The 23,192-nt window shown below is 38.4% G+C and overlaps 1 protein-coding gene across 1 annotated transcript in view; it reads left to right on the top strand.

The window, feature by feature from the left end:
- The window catches only part of LOC135467183 (furin-1-like), a 97,884-nt gene that overhangs the window by 59,598 nt on the left and 15,094 nt on the right, over window positions 1–23,192 (top strand). The gene's annotated exons all lie outside the window — the stretch shown is intronic.

Here is a 23,192-nt window from a genome sequence, read left to right as displayed (position 1 = left end):
TGTGATAACAGTATAATTTTGTTGTGATAACAGTATAATTTTGATGTGATAATTGATGTGATAACAGTATAATTTTGATGTGATAATTGATGTAATAACAGTATAATTTTGTTGTGATAACAGTATAATTTTGATGTGATAATTGATGTGATAACAGTATAATTTTGATGTGATAACAGTGTATTTTACTCATAACTTCTCCTGATTTCTCACCAAGTAGTGACCCTTCTCTACTATACAGGTCATACAGGAGGGTAATTAGTATTTTTAAAAATTCTGAGATATTATACAGTGTACTGACTAATTTATTCTGCGTGGTTTATTCAGTGTGTATATATATATATTCTTGCTTTTGACATTTGCTCTTGTACATCAATATTCCTGTGAGGAGGCCAAAGCCAAGATGAAGGATTGAACAGTAATCTTATTTATGACTCTTTTGTGCATACATTTTCTTTTATCACTGTCCTATTGTCATTCTCTTCGATCAGTGTCTAATGATTTAATACTGCAGACAATTTCTCGATTATTTTTGGGGAAGTTTGTGACCGAACAGGAAACATGAGGTGATGATTCACTCTTCCGTCTTGAACAGATAATCTAGATCAGAAGTTCATGCTTGCCATTCACCAGTGAGGTTGCAGGTTCAAATCCAGCTCATTCATAACCCAAGGTCTGATGGTTTCCATGGTGATCTTTCCAGATGCCTCCAGCCACAGACCGGACATCATCAGATACATGTATGCGAAATAAAAAGAAAAAAGAAAAGAAAAGAGATATAGAAATAAGATAATGGACTTTGACTACAGCGTAGCTAGACCACACATACATGCAGAATGTGTCGTTAAATTGTCACTTAAGATTAAAGCTCTGTTTCAGAAGGTATAGTTAAGCCGTGCCACAAATAAATTAAGACACATGTGAATTTGGTTGACACTGGCGGTGATTGGTTTCTGAAAACAGTCAGTCTAGGTGATTGGTTCAGTTGGCCATGACAACCAGATCAAGGATCAAGGTGATTGGTTGTAATTAGTCATGATTGGCCACTATCGATGCATGGTCTGGAGACTGCCCAGACTAGTTGAAATGTCCCTTCAAGGCTCCTGTGACCTATAAATAAACTTCTGGAGGATGCATTGCTACCTGATGTAAGGACATTGCCAGAAGATACATGTAAACAACATGGCCGTTATATATTAGTTGGCAAAGTCTGACTATATATACATACATACATACACATGTATAATGAGGGCAGTCTAATATTTTGTGTGACAGGATCCTTAATATCGTCACTGATATAATGGATCTGCCTGTATATATTGTATGTAGAGAGGCAGCTGTATTAGTAGTCTGAGGCCTCCATGGCCTGTTAGCACACCAGCACGACGCAATCACCCAGGAGTCTCCTACCAATGCCATAGCTGTCAATTTAAGGTCAGCTCATGCTGGCTTCTTTTGCGGCTGTAGGTGGGAAGGTCTGACATCAACCTGTGGATGGGTTTCCCCTGGGTTGTGACTGGTTTCTTTCCATCATGATGCTGGCTGCTGTTTTATAACTGTAATATTCTTGAGTATGGCGTAAAACATCAATCAAATAAATAAATAAATCTAGTGGCAGTCTGAGAGTCAAAACCATAGATACAGTTGCATTTAAACTGGCAGCTATCTGGCAGAGTTACAGAGTAGCTTACTTGTTAAGCCATTTTGTAAGACATATCTTTGCCTGACAATCTATCAGTACGTAGAAGTAATGTAAGCTATTTATCTTGGTTGATACGGGACCTATGCGGCTCATTTGGTTAGCGCACTAGCACAGCGTAATGACCCAGGAAGCTTTTACCAATGCCGTCACTGTGAGTTCAAGTCCAGCTCATGCTGGCTTCCTCTCCATGGGTTCCTCTGCGGTCGTGGGTTTCGCCCGGGCTCTGCCTGGTTTCCTAACACCATAGTGCTTTCGGCCATCGTATATAATAAATATTATAGTAAGTATAATATAAATAAATCTTGTTGATAATTTGTCAGTACATTTGTACTTGAGGGCTTCCACAATCTGAAAAAAAAACAGTAGTGAAAGACACCAGTTATGCGGGAATTAAGTCATCTCTGTGGAGCTGTGATTCTGTCTTACAGTCGACCCTGTCTTGTTCCACAAGCTTACCTAGAACACCTCTAAATCCTGTGCTGTCCTCAATACACTAATGCTGTCCACAAATAATGTGTCCATTTATACTCGTAGTAATCTCAACTGTCAATTCCACCTAGGTGTGTCCATCATGTGTCACCACCAGTAAATCCACACAAACATGAAACATGGTGGAAACTGAACATATTCCATCTTCAACTGGTTGAATGCATACTCCTCTCCGTGCATACAAGTCAAGTATAACCAGTCAAGTTTCAGGCCTATCATTACTGACACCATGACTGACACCATGACTGACACCATGACTGTATTTTCAACTGTGCAAAACTGTCCTCAGAGTTAAAAATAACACATCCTGCTTATTAAAAGTTAATTGACTTTTAGAAAGTATGGCATTTAATTTCACATCACTAGAAAAAATTTGTTCATGAAGTGCCAAGCAAATGATTTCCACACATACCTTTCTTATGCACCCAGAGCTTCTTGAGGAAAACGCTTGATTGCAATTTGCAGGTGTACTATATGCGTTGCATACAAGAGATAACCAGTCAAGTTTCTGGCCTGTCATTACTGACACCATGACTGACACCACTAGATCATATTTTGTACAGAAATTCATTGAGGAATGTTGATTATGGGTTCACACGAGATGATTACTGGTGAGACTGATCCTAAACATTTATCCCACATGTGTCAGTAGGTGAAACTAAATTGTCTGGTAAGTGAAACATGATTCCCCTCACTGTGAGGAGTATGTATGGCAGTTTGAGATGGAATCTGTCCAATTTCAGCCAGTTTCATGCTTGTGTGGATTTACTGGTGGTGACGCATGTACATGGGGACACCTCCCTGGAATTAACAGCTAAGATGACTGTGAATACAGACAGACACATTATTGGACGACATTTAGTATATTAAGGACAGCACGGAAAGTGGAGAAGTGTTGAAGGTCATCAGCTCATGGGATAAGACAGGGCTACTTGGGATAAGACAGGGCTACATGGGATAAGACAGGGCTACAAGAAATAAGACAAGGCTACATAGGATAAGACAGGGCTACATGGGAAAAGACAGAGCTACATAAGACAGGGCTACATGGGATAAGACAGGGCTACATGAGATAAGACGGCTACATAAGACTGGGTTACATGGGATAAGACAGGGCTACATTAGACAGGGCTACATGAGATAAGACAGGGCTACATAAGACAGGGCTACATGGGATAAGACGGCTACTTGGGATAAGACAGGGATACATGAGATAAGACAGGGCTACATGGGATAAGACAGGGCTACGTAAGACAGGGCTACATGAGATAAGACAGGGCTACATAAGAAAGGGCTACATGGGATAAGACAGGGCTACGTGGGATAAGACAGGGCTACAAGGAATAAGACAAGGCTACATGGGATAAGACAGGGCTACGTGGGATAAGACAGGGCTACATAAGACAAGGCTACATGGGATAAGACAGGGCTACATGGGATAAGACAGGGCTACATGGGATAGTATATGTAATCACAGCCCTACAGAACTAGGAGGAAATACATGGCAGTTATTATGCTTATAGACTAACACTAAACATTGTTTTGCCTTGTTATGGTTGAGTCTTTTTTACCAGGAAGTGCATGTAGTAGTTTGTATAATGTCAGTGGCCAAGCTTGTCCACTCTTACCTTTATGCTGACATCACTTAATGTAAAATTCTTTTTCCAGTCTATTATAATAACTTTGCCTGAATTTTTTTCCCTGCTGACTTCTCCCAGCCTTTACACAATGTGCATTATATTGGCTTTCCAGTATTTTCAACTGTGCAAAAATGTCGTAACAGTAAAAAATAACACATCCTGCATAATAAAAGTTAATTGACTTTTAGAAAGTATGGCATTTAATTTCACTTCATTAGAAAAAATTTGTTCATAAAGTGCCAAGCAAATGATTTCCACACATACCTTTCTTATGCATCCGGAGCCTCTTGAGAAAAACACTTGATTGCAATTTGCAAGTGCACTATATGGGTTTGCATTTGATCCATTATACATAGTAGTACTGATGCTCCCATTTGTCATCTCCATTACTATGCATGCAGGCTTCAGTGACAGTGCTAAATGGCAGATACATTATATACTTGTACAAATGGTAGTTATGTCTGCGCCCTCCCCCCCCCCCCCCCCTCCAATTTAATGAAGGAGAACATACAGTCATCGCTTTTTCAATCCGTCCATCTGTCTGTCCGTCCATCAGTCCGTCCGTTTATCTTTCAATCCGTTCAACTCAGATTTGTGCAGATCACATCATAATTTTTAGACATTCTCAAACTCACACGATGTGTGCAAAATGACCTGAAGCTGTGCACTGTCTGGTTATTTTTTAACATTTCAGTCCATTTTAGGAGTTGCCTGAACTTGTGGATATTTTCTGGCCATTCTTGTTTCAAAAGAAATTTGTGCGAGCCATATCTCATCTATTATTTAACATAGGTTTCTCAGAGTTGCACAAAGTGTACGAAATGATCTGCAGTTGCGAATCCGTCAGGCTACTTTTTCACATTTTCCTCAGTGTTAGCAGTTGTCTACCCTTTTGTATATTTTTTAAATTAACAAATTATATGGCACATACATTGTAACTCTGGTATCATATGGCATGTGTTTCATAAATTCTTTAAATAAAGTTGAAGAGATTCATTGCCAGATTATGTTTTCACGTTTTGATTTTTTGAGTAGCACTTGCTCATTCAGCAGAATATAAATGTATCTCTGGTATGATATATGGCTTACATTGTACATGCAGGATTCTCAAGATTACACAGGAACAACTGATACATGGTGCTCACCCTGACGATTTGCTGTGGAAACCCATCATTGGGGTATTCTCCCTGCATGGCTTTAAGTGTGTAAGCCTATGTCCAATTTTGTTAAGGTTGTGTCGAAGTTTGAGGAGGAGTATGGCTTCCCTCAAGGTTCTGTCGGCCTTAAATTCCCCATCCTTATTCAATGGGTGTGGTCCAGATGTCTCACCAGTTGACATATTGGATCACGTACACATACACACACATTTAGCTTTCTCATAGTCTGTTGGCACATCTCCCTTTAAATCATGACACCCTTATTTTGGCAAACAGATCATGATATTTATTAAGGTTTTGTGGAATGGGTCACTGACATGGCTGTACAGGGTACAGGTGTCAACAGATCATGATATTTATTAAGGTTTTGTGGAATGGGTCACTGACATGGCTGTACAGGGTACAGGTGTCAACAGATCATGATATTTATTAAGGTTTTGTGGAATGGGTCACTGACATGGCTGTACAGGGTACAGGTGTCACTGACATGGCTGTACAGGGTACAGGTGTCACTGACATGGCTGTACAGGGTACAGGTGTCACTGACATGGCTGTACAGGGTACAGGTGTCACTGACATGGCTGTACAGGGTACAGGTGTCACTGACATGGCTGTACAGGGTACAGGTGTCACTAACATGGTTATCAGATTCATCCACTCCTAATCTAACATTTGTCCTCAGATGAAAACAAGTCTGTCAGTCTGTCATGCCTTAACAGTGGAAGTAACGTAGAATTTCATTTCTTTCAAGACAAACAGGCGGAATGCTTGAAGGTTCATGTGATCTCGTGGATAACGTATATTTTGCTCCATTGGCCAAAAAACAGATGGGAATACAGAAAATCTCTCACTTTCAAAATTAGTCCCTACTATAGAAACAAGGCGCTTTCTCTGAAGATAAGTTTTCACATAGCAGAGTAATGCTTTGGGGAGAAGAATTCTCAAGCAATTACACTCTTCCTACAGCAGCTAGTTTAAAATTCAGTGCAATTCCCCTGAGAATATCTCAGTCAGTGAAATAGCAAGCAATGGAGGTACGCTCGTGTCAGTACTGAACCATATGTTGTTAGAACTGGGGAGGTGAAAAGTGTCAAGGCACAGGGCTATCATTGTCTGCTTATCATATAAGCTGAAATACTGCTAGGTGGCCAACCAACCAACTATCACATATCACAGACTGAAACATATACTGGTATTGTCTTAAGCGGACTACATGGTGTGTCCAAGTTTAATGTGTAGGATTCTTGAACTCACACAAAGTGTGAAAAATGATGTGAAGTGGTGGATGTGCATCAGTACATGGCATCTCTTGCCATCCATTTCTCGACATTGTTCTACAGTCCATACCTCTATGAAGTATGGGGGCCTCCATGGCTCAGTCGGTTAGCGCTCAGAAGCGAGTGACCCAGAAGCCTCTCACCAATGCGTTCGCTCTGAGTTCAAGACCAGCTCATGCTGGCTTCCTCTCCAGCCGTATGTGGGAAGGTCTGACAGCAACCTGCGGATGGTCGTGGGTTTCCACCCACCATAATGCTGGCCGCCGTCGTATAAGTGAAATATTCTTGAGTACGGCGTAAAACACCAACCTATAAAAAAAAAAAAATATCTATGAAGTATGTCTTTTTAACTCGCCTATATGAAGTGAAGAGAGGATATAAATGGATTTTCATGTATGCAGATTTAGTCCATGTAACCCCTGCTAAAGTATTCCAACAATTTCTCTGAAACTTTGTGTATATCTTTTTATATCATCTTAACATCTACATGCTTAATGATAAATGACAATCTCATTATTATTTTCACTTTCATAGTTACTGCCATTCAGGCACATTGTGCACATAGTGTAACAATGCCTTTCATACATACAGCTAACTGGGCAAGCTGAATTAAGACACCTTTCATTACTCTTGATGTTGTATTCTGCATTTCACACGGATAGTGTCTGTGAATCCGTGAATGCTGCATTTCACACGGATAGTGGTCTGTGAATCCGTGAATACTGCATTTCACACAGATAGTGTCTGTGAATCCGTGAATACTGCATTTCACACGGATAGTCTCTGTGAATCCGTGAATAGTGCATTTCACATGGATAGTGTCTGTGAATCTGTGAATACTGCATTTCACACGAATAGTGTCTGTGAATACTGCATTTCACATGGATAGTGTCTGTGAATCCGTGAATACTGTATTTCACACGGATAGTGTCTGTGAATCTGTGAATACTGCATTTCACACGGATAGTGTCTGTGAATCGGTGAATATCTGACATGTGTATGACAGTGTGATTCTACTTCATATTGGTTTAGAAGTCAGTATTTGAACGTATCACCTGACTTGAACATTATACAGTTTTACAAACTGCTCAGTCAAGAGAGCTGCCAGCGATCTCTAAAATGCATTAATTGTTTGTTTCATTTCCGTCTTTTGCAGGTAGTGCATTTGCACACAAGTATACTCAACCTCCTAAAAATATATGAATATTGTGCAATGGCTGAATATGCTGTATTCATTCTTTCTTGTTCCACTTACTGTATGAGATTATGTCCTGTAGATGTTATTATGTAGGGTTGAATTCTAGGAGCATGTATTTAGTATCATGGGTGGTGATGGGTGGTGATGGGTGGTGATTGGGTGGGGAATTGGGTGGGGATGGGTGGGGATTGGTGGTCATGGGCATGCAGCATGTGAACATTCATATAGAAACAGACTGAATCATCAAGGTGGCATCTTGAGTTTGCTTTTACGATTATTCTTCATTGTTCAGCTTTCATCCGTAGTATTGGGTAACTTTTGTGTGTGTCTTTCATTCAAAGTATTACGCATATTCTGTTTTCACATGTTTTTGTTTGTTTTGTTTTTTTTTAATCCTTTTTTTTAGTCACCATTATCATAATGTAAGTAGACTAAATACCTATACAGGTAGGTGAGGAGTTGCTCATGCATGCAAACATTGCTTTGTTGATTATCATGAATCTTGGGCCATTGATTATTTGATGATCTGCACTTACCCTTTTAGTGCATTTGCACTGTACGTTGAATGAAAACTAGAATCACAATTAATATTTTATCAGTTGCGCAAACCATTCTGTGTGTTTGCCTGTCAGCTAGAAGGTGGCATATACACGTATATCATATCAATATGATCGCCATATACAGACTTAGACGTGGTGGGTCATTTCCTGACTGTGCTAACACAAGTCAATATTTAACTCTGTTTACTTCGGGGGTTTTTTCCAGTAAGTATCATTCTCTCACAGAGAGAGCATGTGTTCATATTAAGGTAAATTCCTTATTTAGCTGCCTCATATTGTGTTAAGATGTGGATCTTTTGATAGGTTCTTTTCCTCGGTATTACAACTGAACACACCTCTGACACTGGCAGATGATATGCCAGGTATACACCTTTGAAATAATGATATCCACAAAAGGTCAGAAAATATAAGTAAAATTTGCAGTTCACAGCAATTGAATTATAATGGACAATATATTCTGAAATGAAAACATGTCTTGAATGAGAAAGTATAATATGGCGCTTACTTTCTCTCAGCCAATGAACATTGTATGAAATGTGATGCAGAAAGGTGATTGGTTGGAGAAAAATCAGTTATGTTTTATGTTATATACACTGTTAATCAAACTTTCATGTGATTTTTTAGAAAAATCACATGAATAGAATGGAGAAAACTCCATGAAATATATACATGATTTATTAAAGTACTGTCACTGTTACGGATTTACCTGTAACTCCAATGGAAAGAAGGCATGCAAGTCCACTATCAAATTGTCTGGAGAAGAAATCCTCTTGAAAAAAAATTAGACATCTACCAATTGAGCTAGTGTGATTGGGGGCTTCATAATTATGACATCACTTAATGTAAAATTCTTTTTCCAGTCTATTATAATAACTTTCCCTGAATTTTTTTCCCTGCTGACTTCTCCCAGCCTTTACACAATATGCATTATATTGGCTTTCCAGTATTTTCAACTGTGCCAAAATGTGGTAACAGTAAAAAATAACACATCCTGCATAATAAAAGTTAATTGACTTTTAGAAAGTATGGCATTTAATTTCACTTCATTAGAAAAAATTTGTTCATAAAGTGCCAAGCAAATGATTTCCACACATACCTTTCTTATGCATCCGGAGCTTCTTGAGAAAAACACTTGATTGCAATTTGCAGGTGCACTATATGGGTTTGCATTTGATCCATTATACATAGTAGTTCCGTACTGATGCTCCCATTTGTCATCTCCATTACTATGCATGCAGGTTTCAGTGACAGTGCTAAATGGCAGATACATTATATACTTGTACAAATGGTAGTTATGTCTGCGCCCTCCCCCCCCCCCCCCCTCCAATTTAATGAAGGAGAACATACAGTCATCGCTTTTTCAATCCGTCCATCTGTCTGTCCGTCCATCAGTCCGTCCATCAGTCCGTCCGTTTATCTTTCAATCCGTTCAACTCAGATTTGTGCAGATCACATCATAATTTTTAGACATTCTCAAACTCACACGATGTGTGCAAAATGACCTGAAGCTGTGCACTGTCTGGTTATTTTTTAACATTTCAGTCCATTTTAGGAGTTGCCTGAACTTGTGGATATTTTCTGGGCCATTCTTGTTTCAAAAGAAATTTGTGCGAGCCATATCTCATCTATTATTTAACATAGGTTTCTCAGAGTTGCACAAAGTGTACGAAATGATCTGCAGTTGCGAATCCGTCAGGCTACTTTTTCGCATTTTCCTCAGTGTTTGCAGTTGTCTACCCTTTTGTATATTTTTCAAATTAACAAATTATATGGCACATACATTGTAACTCTGGTATCATATGGCATGTGTTTCATAAATTCTTTAAATAAAGTTGAAGAGATTCATTGCCAGATTATGTTTTCACGTTTTGATTTTTTGAGTAGCACTTGCTCATTCAGCAGAATATAAATGTATCTCTGGTATGATATGTGGCTTACATTTTACATGCAGGATTCTCAAGCTTACAGAGGAACAACTGATACATGGTGCTCACCCTGACGATTTGCTGTGGAAACCCATCATTGGGGTATTCTCCCTGCATGGCTTTAAGCGTGTAAGCCTATGTCCAATTTTGTTAAGGTTTTGTCCAAGTTTGAGGAGGAGGTTCTGTCGGCCTTAAATTCCCCATCCTTAATCAATGGGTGTGGTCCAGATGTCTCACCCAGTTGACATATTGGATCACGTACACATACACACACATTTAGCTTTCTCATAGTCTGTTGGCAAATCTCCCTTTAAATCATGACCCCCTTATTTTCGCAAACAGATCATGATATTTATTAAGGTTTTGTGGAATGGGTCACTGACATGGCTGTACAGGGTACAGGTATCACTAACATGGTTATCGGATTCAGCCACTCCTAATCTAACATTTGTCCTCAGATGAAAACAAGTCTGTCAGTCTGTCATGCTTTAACAGTAGAAGTAACGTAGAATTTCATTTCTTTCAACACAAACAGGCGGAATGCTTGAAGGTTCATGTGATCTCGTGGATAACATATATTTTGCTCCATTGGCCAAATAACAGATGGGAATACAGAAAATCTCTCACTTTCAAAATTAGTCCCTACTATAGAAACAAGGCGCTTTCTCTGAACATAAGTTTTCACATAGCAGAGTAATGCTTTGGGGAGAAGAATTCTCAAGCAATTACACTCTTCCTACAGCAGCTAGTTTAAAATTCAGTGCAATTCCCCTGAGAATATCTCAGTCAGTGAAATAGCAAGCAATGGAGGTACGCTCGTGTCAGGACTGAACCATATGTTGTTAGAACTGGGGAGGTGAAAAGTGTCAAGGCACAGGGCTATCATTGTCTGCTTATCATATAAGCTGAAATACTGCTAGGTGGCCAACCAACCAACTATCACATATCACAGACTGAAACATATACTGGTATTGTCTTAAGTGGACTACATGGTGTGTCCAAGTTTAATGTGTAGGATTCTTGAACTCACACAAAGTGTGAAAAATGATGTGAAGTGGTGGATGTGCATCAGTACATGGCATCTCTTGCCATCCATTTCTCGACATTGTTCTACAGTCCATACCTCTATGAAGTATAGGGGCCTCCGTGGCTCAGTCGGTTAGCGCTCAGAAGCGAGTGACCCAGAAGCCTCTCACCAATGCGTTCGCTCTGAGTTCAAGACCAGCTCATGCTGGCTTCCTCTCCAGCCGTATGTGGGAAGGTCTGACAGCAACCTGCGGATGGTCGTGGGTTTCCACCCACCATAATGCTGGCCGCCGTCGTATAAGTGAAATATTCTTGAGTACGGCGTAAAACACCAACCTATAAAAAAAAAAAAAAAATCTATGAAGTATGTCTTTTTAACTCGCCTATATGAAGTGAAGAGAGGATATAAATGGATTTTCATGTATGCAGATTTAGTCCATGTAACCCCTGCTAAAGTATTCCAACAATTTCTCTGAAACTTTGTGTATATCTTTTTATATCATCTTAACATCTACATGCTTAATGATGATGACAGTCTCATTATTAGTTTCACTTTCATAGTTACTGCCATTCAGGCACATTGTGCACATAGTGTAATAATGCCTTTCATACATACAGCTAACTGGGCAAGCTGAATTAAGACACCTTTCATTATCTTGATGTTGTATTCTGCATTTCACACGGATAGTGTCTGTGAATCCGTGAATGCTGCATTTCACACGGATAGTGTCTGTGAATCCGTGAATACTGCATTTCACACAGATAGTGTCTGTGAATCCGTGAATACTGCATTTCACACATATAGTGTCTTTGAATCCGTGAATACTGCATTTCACACGGATAGCCTCTGTGAATCCGCGAATAGTGCAATTCACATGGATAGTGTCTGTGAATCTGTGAATGCTGCATTTCACACGAATAGTGTCTGTGAATACTGCATTTCACATGGATAGTGTCTGTGAATCCGTGAATACTGCATTTCACACGGATAGTGTCTGTGACTCTGTGAATACTGCATTTCACACGGATAGTGTCTGTGACTCTGTGAATACTGCATTTCACACGGATAGTGTCTGTGAATCGGTGAATATCTGACACGTGTATGACAGTGTGATTCTAATTCATATTGGTTTAGAAGTCAGTATTTGAACATATCACCTGACTTGAACATTATACAGTTTTACAAACTGCTCAGTCAAGAGAGCTGCCAGCGATCTCTAAACTGCATTAATTGTTTTGTTTCATTTCCGTCTTTTGCAGGTAGTGCATTTGCACACAAGTATACTCAACCTCTTAAAAATATATGAATATTGTGCAATGGCTGAATATGCTGTATTCATTCTTTACTAGAGTGATTGCTCTCTTGTTCTACTTACCGTATGAGATTATGTCCTGTAGATGTTATTATGTAGGGTTGAATTCTAGGAGCATGTATTTTGTATCATGGGTGGTGATGGGTGGGTATGGGTGGTGATTGGTGGGGAATTCGGTGGGGATTGGTGGTCATGGGCATGCAGCATGTGAACATTCATATAGAAACAGACTGAATCATCAAGGTGGCATCTTGAGTTTGCTGTTACGATTATTCTTCATTGTTCAGCTTTCATCCGTATTATGGTAACTTTTGTGTGTGTCTTCATTCAGAGTATTAAGCATACTCTGTTTTCACATGTTTCTGTTTGTTTTGTTTTTTTTTAATCCTTTTTTTTTAGTCACCATTATCATAATGTAAGTAGACTAAATACCTATACAGGTAGGTGAGGAGTTGCTCATGCATGCAAACATTGCTTTGTTGATTATCATGAATCTTGGGCCATTGATTATTTGATGATCTGCACTTACCCTTTTAGTGCATTTGCACTGTACGTTGAATGAAAACTAGAATCACAATTAATATTTTATCAGTTGCGCAAACCATTCTGTGTGTTTTCCTGTCAGCTAGAAGGTGGCATATACACGTATATCATATCAATATGATCGCCATATACAGACTTAGACATGGTGGGTCATTTCCTGACTGTGCTAACACAAGTCAATATTTAACTCTGTTTACTTCGGGGGTTTTTTCCAGTGAGTATCATTCTCTCACAGAGAGAGCATGTGTTCATATTAAGGTAAATTCCTTATTTAGCTGCCTCATATTGTGTTAAGATGTGGATCTTTTGATAGGTTCTTTTCCTCGGTATTACAACTGAACACACCTCTGACACTGGCAGATGATATGCCAGGTATACACCTTTGAAATAATGATATCCACAAAAGGTCAGAAAATATAAGTAAAATTTGCAGTTCACAGCAATTGAATTATAATGGACAATATATTCTGAAATGAAAACATGTCTTGAATGAGAAAGTATAATATGGCGCTTACTTTCTCTCAGCCAATGAACATTGTATGAAATGTGATGCAGAAAGGTGATTGGTTGGAGAAAAATCAGTTATGTTTTATGTTATATACACTGTTAATCAAACTTTCATGTGATTTTTTAGAAAAATCACATGAATAGAATGGAGAAAACTCCATGAAATATATACATGATTTATTAAAGTACTGTCACTGTTACGGATTTACCTGTAACTCCAATGGAAAGAAGGCATACAAGTCCACTATCAAATTGTCTGGAGAAGAAATCCTCTTGAAAAAAAATTAGACATCTACCAATTGAGCTAGTGTGATTGGGGGCTTCATAATTATGTTGGCACAGACACCACACAGACATCCGCTGGAGACATGAACTGACAGAGCACGGCTTCCATAATAACCACAACGGGACAGTTATGGAAAAAATGCCCCTGAACCTAGCGTTCAATGTCCATTCACTTACCATTTTGTTATATCCATACTTGGAACGTCATGCAAAATGTTGGGATGTAGTCAGTCTTTACTGGGCGTGTGGGTGGGATGAAAAACTTACTTCTTGAGTGTGAGTGGGTGTAGAGATAAAAATGATCTTCAGCAATCTTGCAGACATACTTTCATGGACACACATTTCCAAAGAAGCTCCCTCAGGATGATGTGTAATAAAGTACTCCTGAATAATCAAAGTCTGCCAACATAAATTAAAACTTCTTCCCTTACCCTAATATAACAAAGAAATACACGAAAGCAATCTGTGATGTCTTGTGACAAAGATTAAGATGGATTCATATAGGTGTGCTGAAAATAGCACAGGTTTGCCTTGAAGAAATATATTCATAAATGCATTGTCTCGGTGGATTTCATAAAATAATACATTTATTTTCCCAGGAAACCCAAGCTGTGGAACGGGTATTTTATAATACATTTTCTTTCAGTGGAAACCCGGAATGGCAAACAGGCTTATTTAAAAATAATACATTTATTTTCAGAGGAAACCCAGACAGGGGAACAGGCATTTTATAATACATTTATTTTCGGAAAGGCAAACAGACATTTTGTAAAATGATGCATTTATTTTAAGGGAAAGCCAGACTGGCAAACAGGCATTTGTAATATAATACATGTATTTTCCATGGAAGGTGGACTGGCAAACAGGCATTGGATACACGTGGGCATGGCCTCAAGCTAGCTTATTTCTTCACTTTCCTCGATAAAATTAATTTATTTCACACAGAATTCAATGCCTCTGTACATGAATATGAGGAGTGCAGCGCTACACTGCCCCCAAAGTGACTTTTATAGAAAAAAAAAACCCTCGTTTTAAAGCATAGAGCACTTCAAGCTTTAGGTATCTGCAGGCAACACTTCCTATATGAGGGACGCTTCAGGATGTCCACTTTCTTTCTGTTTTGTCTGGTGAAGGCAGTCATGCCATGATGTATACAAGAGCCAATTTGCTCTGGAAAGGCTGTCCCTAGGCGACTTTTCTCCTGTTGAAATCTAATGAATCCACAGTAATTTATCAAATCTGGTAAAATTCAAGGCAAGATACCCCCAGGGCAAAAGCAGAGCGATGGTCGTTTTTCAAAGCAAATCAGCCTCTGTTCGTACTCCAGTAGGGCTTCTTCACCAGACTAAGTTTATCACCTCTTATTTTGTCATCAGACAGAACCATTTTCTGAGGCTCTACTACATGCAACATCAGAGTGCTGAAGACAATCAATGCTGAAAACATTGGTGAAACAAAACATGAGCTCAAAAGTGCTCATTAGCTAGGCAGTTAATGTTTATTTGTATTGAGATAAAATGTTAATATAAGAAGTCCAATCAGATCCTAACTTCAAATGTGCTTCACATAGTTGTGTATAGGATTGCAGTAGAATATACTAGTATAGTATAAAGATGATCCAGCCATCCAGGATGGCAACGAATGCAAAAAAATGTCCAAGGAAACATTTTTTTACTATTTAATATCCGACCTACCAAATTGAGATTCAATCAAATTCCACAATGGATGTGAAGTTTGGATCAATGTGTGCTAGTTACAGTACAAATAGAATTACAGATTATGAGATGCAGATTATAGAAGGGATGGAACTTAAAATCTCTTTGGTCTCCATGGAAGTGTCCAGTAGGAACACTGATGTGATCATTTGTTTTTGAAGAATGGCAAGAGTTGGCTAGACTTCTCCAGGAAGCCTTATCTGGAGCGTGGTCTTAGATTTTTCAAATTTAAGTTACATTTTTTCTAATAATTTAAGTTGCTTTCAGGCTATATTTGAAGACAATTTTTAATTGATTTTCTGAAACCAAACATTCTTTGTGGTAATTAGACGGATTATAAGTATCAAGTTTGTATTCCTGGGTTTTCTTTTCCAGGAATGAACTATGTCAGAGTATAATGTTCCCCATTCTTATAAGTGCATTTACATTCAAGTCCAATACATAGGATTCTCTCTTCAGACATTTCCAGTCAACCAACTTGTTCCAGTTTTCATCAGATTCCTCACAATCCCTTTATACTCCGTTGTCCCCTGTAAATTTTTTTATTTTCTGCAATGTTTACATGATGTGAAGAACTTAAGGATTTATGCCGGAACTAACAGTGAGTTTACGCTAGAGAGATCTGTTGTGTGGCATCCAAGGATGGGCTATTGAAGAATCTCACAAAACACACAGCGGATAACCAACACAAAACTAAATGGCTGTTAACATGACTTCAGGCCTCAAAGTCTTAAAGTTTCTAGTATCATGCATAGTTTGTTCCTGTAATACTCAACCTATAAAATAATTGTTATGTTTCAGACACAGAAGGCCAACATGCTTAAGGGGGAAAAAAGGGATTAAAGTGTGAGAAAACAAAATCTTTGTGTGATTTTTACCATAGCTGTCACTGAAAACCTGAAAAAAAGATAGAAAAATGAAGCACGAGTTGCATGGTCACAATAAGAGGCTTATGGACACTGCGCTTGTGAAAATAAAGTAACCATCAGTATGTACTGGCAGAGAACATGAGTTTTATCAACAGGTACATTGTAACTTGAGCTGCTGTGAGATATGAGAATCTTGAGAGCACTATGGCCTATACATAGGTACATGTCGGGTAGAATGTTGTGGGTCTCACCCACTTGATACACTGGCTGTCCAGGTTACTGTCAGAGTCAGTCTATTGGGATGCTCAGCTGCATAGAGGATACAAAAGCACGACAGTAGATTTACCAAGGGGCTTCAGAATTGATGAGGCTTCATCAAAGCCTTGATGTGAATGTCTGAGTAGGGGTTATAGTCTTCATGGAAAATAAAATAAACTTTAATGTAATTCCTAACAATGGAATGAGATGAGAGAAGGTACACTGTAATGTCAGATTACCACACGAAATACTGTGGGGCTACACGAATAGGGTCACCGTACTCAGATTATGACTAAATGACTTTCTGTCCCTGCTTCAGAAAGCTGCCATGTAATATTCAGCAATTGCTGTACCTTGCAGAAAAGAAAACATTCCTGGACAGCCAGGTAGGTTTTTAAACAGGAGTAGGAAACAAAAAGTCTGTGCAACTGACCTGAGCCCCTTGATGTTCAGGACATACCATGTACTGCTATGTGGCTGGTAATTATTATACTAATAACCACCTCCCCCCCCCCCCCCCCCCAGAGGAGTACTCCCTCACTGAGGTAGTACCAACACAGTTCTCCAGGGGTTAAAGCCCAGCTCATGCAGGTTTCTCCTGTGGCTATCCATGAGAATTCAGCTCTCTCAGGAAGTTGTGGTCATGGTATCTCCACACACTCTGCCCAGTTTTCTACCGCCATGATGGTGGCAGCTGTCATATACATGTAAGTGAAATATTTGTGAGTACGGCATAGAATAAAAATCTAATAAATAAATAAATAAATAAGCTATAAACCAGGGATTTTGGGCCAAAAATAGATCAGCACAAATCCAGTCAGTCTCTCTCATTTTAGAATGGTACAAATGGTTATCTTCCAGCCTCATCAGCCTCATCTGATCATGTGTTGGCATTCAGAATTGGTAATAAAATTCCTAAAATTTATAAAACTGATGTATACATGTGTGTCACATTATATACCTTTTTCAAAATTTAGAATCGTTTTAACACTGTACATAGTATATATGGGTATGAGTCTCATATTTATTGAAAGGCAATAATTTGAATTACTGTTTCTGGTAAATGCAGAAAATGTAAATTGATTAGCAATAATATGGAGTTTGGGACAAAAATAGCCTCTTTAAATCATGTTTTGTCAAGAGTTGTGACCGCATGAATTTACAGCTTATCCATGTTTTATAGTGTAATTAAGCCTAATGGATTTGACTATCAAGGACTGTGTCTGTTAATTATCAGATTCGGAAATACATAAAAAAGCTATATTTTATAATGAAAATTAATATTCAAATATAATCCAGTATTAAGTTGATCCTGGGATGCAATTGGTAAATTTTTGTCATACTTTTAATGTACATGTGCAACTGTTGTCTTCCAACTGTGTCCACCTTCAACATGAGTGACTCATCTTAACACATTGGTGACATTTGATAGACCAGATTGATAACACCTAACATTAATCATAAATTAATATTTATAATATTTTTCTGTTAAAGTATTTCACACCATTCCTTCTTGCAGATGCAGGAAAACATATATGTTTTGCATCTTCTGAAAGAGATGCCTGGTTTTGAATCAGCATATGCTTGCTGACTGGCAGTGTACCACATGTGGGTCTAATTTAGATATCAGATCAAAGCCCTACGAATAATAAAAATTGATGGATCAGGTCCGTACACTTTTCAGCCAGTGGAAAAATTATGTAATTTTCTTCTCACAATTTTAATGTGAAGTTTCTATTCTTGGTCGCCTGGAAACTGACATGAGACTTTGGAAAGATCAATATTGCTGCATACTTCTCAGCTTTATTTTCATTTGTCAGCAATTTGGGACTAGAAATGTGTCGGTTATTTTCAGCTCCGTTTGGGAAATGTGAGAGCACATAAAAAAAAAAGAAAGCTGAAAATCAATACCCTTTTCCCTGTTGTTGATGCTGCAATTACCCAAGGCACTGCCTTTTTTCAACTTTTATTTCTCTGATGATGCTGGTGAAGGCTTGAAAATTGGACATTCTTTGCAGCTGAGTTCCTTTAGTATTGCATTTAATACTGTAGGCATTCATGTATATACACATGTAGAGACTTGTATATGATTTAAGCATTCATACTATCAATGTTGTATAGCTAACATGCTGACATTGTCCATGTTAGATCAAATTCAGATTTACTCCTCTCATGCAGTGAGTTTTGGCTTGATGCTGCGTCTTTAATATAACTCTTGTGATTGCCAAAAACTCTTGAATATAAGCTTGATACATGTACATAAGTGTATAAAATCTGGTTAACTCATTTATATCATCTTTGGTAGGATGGGGATGTTCAGTATGAAAAAAGAAAGAACATTTTGCAATACTGTGTCTCTTAAGCTCATGTCTCAGATCTCAATTTGGTTATCACATCATCCGTGTATTTGATACATGAATTGACTTGTGGTAAAGATTTGAATTTATCACATGTTGAATAGATACTAGATTTGAATTCATCATATATAGAATAAATGGACGTAGATGACTTCTACAGATCTTGTTTTCTTATGAAGTGCCAGCAAAGGGTGAGCATGCAACCCCAAAAGAATCATGAACATCTACAAAGTTTAACTAACTTAATTTTCTTTTTTCTGAATTTCTGTTTTCAGTATTCTTTTGATTGTATAATCATCCAGGCTATATATAAAGAGAATAACTGGGTATAGCCAGCATGTCAGATGAGACCACACAGAAATCAAACTAATATCTGCAGGTTTTTGATTCTGATAACATGAGATATATGATATAAAGACCAGGCTATAAATGGAACAGATCCTCTAATCATTGCTTTATTGATCACACAAGCCTAACCATGTTTCTGTTGGTTCATGGAGGGATCTTGTTGCAGAAGAAAAATCATTTCTCTTATTCCTTTTCCTGTACTGAACCCATAATGTTTGAACCCAAGAGAGGAAAGTCAATAGCTTCAATTACTGCAAGTAATTTCTGACGGAAATATTGCAAACCCACTCAGGATTCCACTCACAGTCTTCACAGACTTGTTGGAGATTGATTATATCGTCATCAATTTCCGCTGCTGTCCGTGTCTCTTTTTTTTTTTCTTTCTCTCTCTAGTCCAGTTTTTACAACCCTTTGTATAACTACATGTACACATATATTTGTGTATATACTTATGCCAGTAGGCGGTATGGACTGAGGGGCCTCCATGGCTTAGTTGGTTACGCCTTAGTGCAGCGTAATGACTCGGTTGCTGTGAGTTCAAGTCCAGCTCATGCTGGCTTCCTCTCCGGCCATAAGTGGGAAGGTCTGTCAGCAACCTGCAGATGGTCGTGGATTTCCACCAGGCTCTGCCCGGTTTCCTCCCACCATGATTCTGGCCACCGTCGAATAAGTGAAATATTGTTAAGTACGGTGTAAAACACCAATCAAATAAAATAAATGTATGGACTGAACATTACCTAACATCTTTGCAACTCACAGTACAAAATGTCTCATCACTGAATGATTGGCTGGTATATGATTAAATGCGCTGTGTACTTAGTTTTTACATGTAACTGTTTTAATAACTGACCAGGGGACCAGTCTTCGTTGAAATATGATCGAACAGCTAACGTTGTTTTTGGGTTATCTTCATCGCTTGGGTCGGTCCATTAGTTGATAGCTTGGTCAACTCGAATGTAAGTATAGACTGGTCATTTTGAGGGATAGATATTTTTCGTTTCGCTGCCAACGACTGTGATATTTGTGGTTAATATAAGACAAACTTCAGGTTGCAAAATGTGTCTTCATCTGTTTGCTCAGTGAAAAGCCACGTGAACGAGGTAATCTATTTTCGTAACTATGAAAGTCTCCTACAGGAAGCTTGGTACATTTCATAGAAACGCGATTTTCCGATGAGGCGATGTTTATAGTAACGTGACGTTTTCTTACGAATGAAAGACGTCACTATGAATCCACTATGACCCATCAAAGTAGCAAAATTTTGTTCTTGTGCAAGTTTTCATCACCAAATGATCTACATAAATTTTGACAGACAAGACCATTTTTTTGCTGAACATGTCTGACAAGTCAGTGGTAATTTCTAACCAGCCTGTTTGTTTCACTTTGTTACTTGTCCTATTGTTCACACAATCTGTTGGTTTCACAGTGTAACTTGTCCCATTGTTCACACAGCCTGTTGGGTTCACATTGTAACTTGTCCCATTGTCCTTACACCCTGTTAGTTTCACTTTGTTACTTGTTCTATTGTTCACACAGCCTGTTTGTTTAACTTTGTTACTTGTGTATTGTTCACACAGCCTGTTTGTTTCACTTTGTTACTTGTCCCATTGTCCACACACCCTGTTGGTTTCACAGTGTAACTTGTCCCATTGTTCAACATAGCCTGTTAGGTTCACACTGTAACATGTCCCATTGTCCTTACACCCTGCTTGTTTCACTTTGTTACTTGTCCTATTGTTCACACACCCTGTTGGTTTCACATTGTAACTTGTCCCCTAATGTCCACACCCCCTGTTAGGTTCACATTGTAACATGTCCCATTGTCCTTACACCCTGTTTGTTTCACTTTGTTACTTGTCCTATTGTCCACACACCCTGTTGGTTTCACATTGTAACTTGTCCCATAATGTCCACACCCCCTGTTAGGTTCACATTGTAACATGTCTCATTGTCCTTACACCCTGTTTGTTTCACTTTGTTACTTGTCCTATTGTCCACACACCCCGTTGGTTTCACATTGTAACTTATCAAATAATGTCCACACACCCTGTTAGGTTCACATTGTAACATGTCGCATTGTCCTTACACCCTGTTTGTTTCACTTTGTTACTTGTCCTATTGTTCACACAGCCTGTTGGTTTCACATTGTAACTTGTCCCATAATGTCCACACCCCCTGTTAGGTTCACATTGTAACATGTCGCATTGTCCTCACGCCCTATTAGGTTCACATTGTAACTTGTCGCATAATGTCCACACACCCTGTTAGGTTCACATTGTAACTTGTCCCATAACAGTCTACACTTCCTGTTTGTTTTACTTTGTTACTTGTCTGTCCTATTGATCACACATCCTGTTGGTTTCACATTGTAACTGGTCCCATAAAGTCCACACACCCTTTTAGGTTCAAATTGTAACTTGTCACATTGTCCTCACACCATGTTATGTTCACATTGTAATGTGTTGCATAAAGTCCACACACCCTGTTAGGTTCACATTTTAACTTGTCGCAATGTCCACACACCCTGTTAGGTTCACATTGTATCTTGTCGCATAATGCCCACACACCCTGTCAGGTTCACATTGTAACTTGTCGCATAATGTCCACACACCCTGTTAGGATCACATTGTAACTAGCTGTTCCAAATGTTGACAGTCCACACAGCCAGTTCGTGTAATCAGCCCCAATGTCCACCCGGCCTGTTGGTTAAATCGCAGTATTTCCATCTGTTCCCTAATGTTTTAATAGTGAAATCCTTACAAATCATAGCATATGGTTAGATTTGTCATAGACTTTATTAGATTTAAAACATTACATTTAAAACATAAAAATTTAACAGTATTTAACAAATGTACGTTGAACACTTTCATCCTGATGTGAAAGAGCTTTTGTAGAGGGGAGACCATATCTCAGAAAAAACTCCAATGTGGTTCTTACAAAAGTAGATACATAGTAAGATTTAACTGCAGAGATGCCACTAAAAAACTTACAAATTCTGACGAAGCCTAACATTCTGTTTGCTTTTTTAAAGGTATTCTTGATATGGTCCTTAAAAATACAATTTTCTGACATCAGGGCGCCTATGTCATTGACCTCACTTACTTTAGAGAGCATACAATCACACATGTGATAGGTAAAATCTAGTTTTAGTCTCTTGATTGAAAAACTTATGCTGTGGTAGAGAACATACAATCACACATGTGATAGGTAAAATCTAGTTTTAGTCTCTTGATTGAAAAACTTATGCTGTGGTAGAGAGCATACAATCACACATGTGATAGGTAAAATCTCGTTTTAGTCTCTTGTTTGAAAAACTTATACTGTGGTAGACAGCATACAATCACACATGTGATAGGTAAAATCTGGTTTTAGTCTCTTCTTTGAAAAACTTATGCTGTGTTAGAGAGCATACAATCACACATGTGATAGGTAAAATCTGGTTTTAGTCTCTTGTTTGAAAAACTTATGCTGTGGTAGAGAGCATACAATCACACATGTAATAGGTAAAATCTAGTTTTAGTCTCCTGTTTGAAAAACTTATGCTGTGGTAGAGAGCATACAATCACACATGTGATAGGTAAAATCTGGTTTTAGTCTCGTTTGAAAAACTTATGCTGTGGTAGAGAACATACAATCACACATGTGATAGGTAAAATCTAGTTTTAGTCTCTTGATTGAAAAACTTATACTGTGGTAGAGAGCATACAATCACACATGTGATAGGTAAAATCTGGTTTTAGTCTCTTGTTTGAAAAACTTATGCTGTGGTAGAGAGCATACAATCACACATGTGATAGGTAAAATCTAGTTTTAGTCTCTTGCTTGAAAAACTTATGCTGTGGTAGAGAGCATACAATCACACATGTGATAGGTAAAATCTAGTTTTAGTCTCCTGTTTGAAAAACTTATGGTGTGGTAGAGAGCATACAATCACACATGTGATAGGTAAAATCTGGTTTTAGTCTCTTGTTTGAAAAACTTATGCTGTGGTAGAGAGCATACAATCACACATGTGATAGGTAA

The sequence above is a fragment of the Liolophura sinensis genome, chromosome 6 (assembly GCF_032854445.1).
Source record: "Liolophura sinensis isolate JHLJ2023 chromosome 6, CUHK_Ljap_v2, whole genome shotgun sequence".
Classification (NCBI taxonomy): Eukaryota; Metazoa; Mollusca; class Polyplacophora; order Chitonida; family Chitonidae; genus Liolophura; species Liolophura sinensis.
The sequence above is the reverse complement of the archived record's forward strand: the minus strand, read 5'-3'. Positions and strand labels throughout refer to the sequence as shown.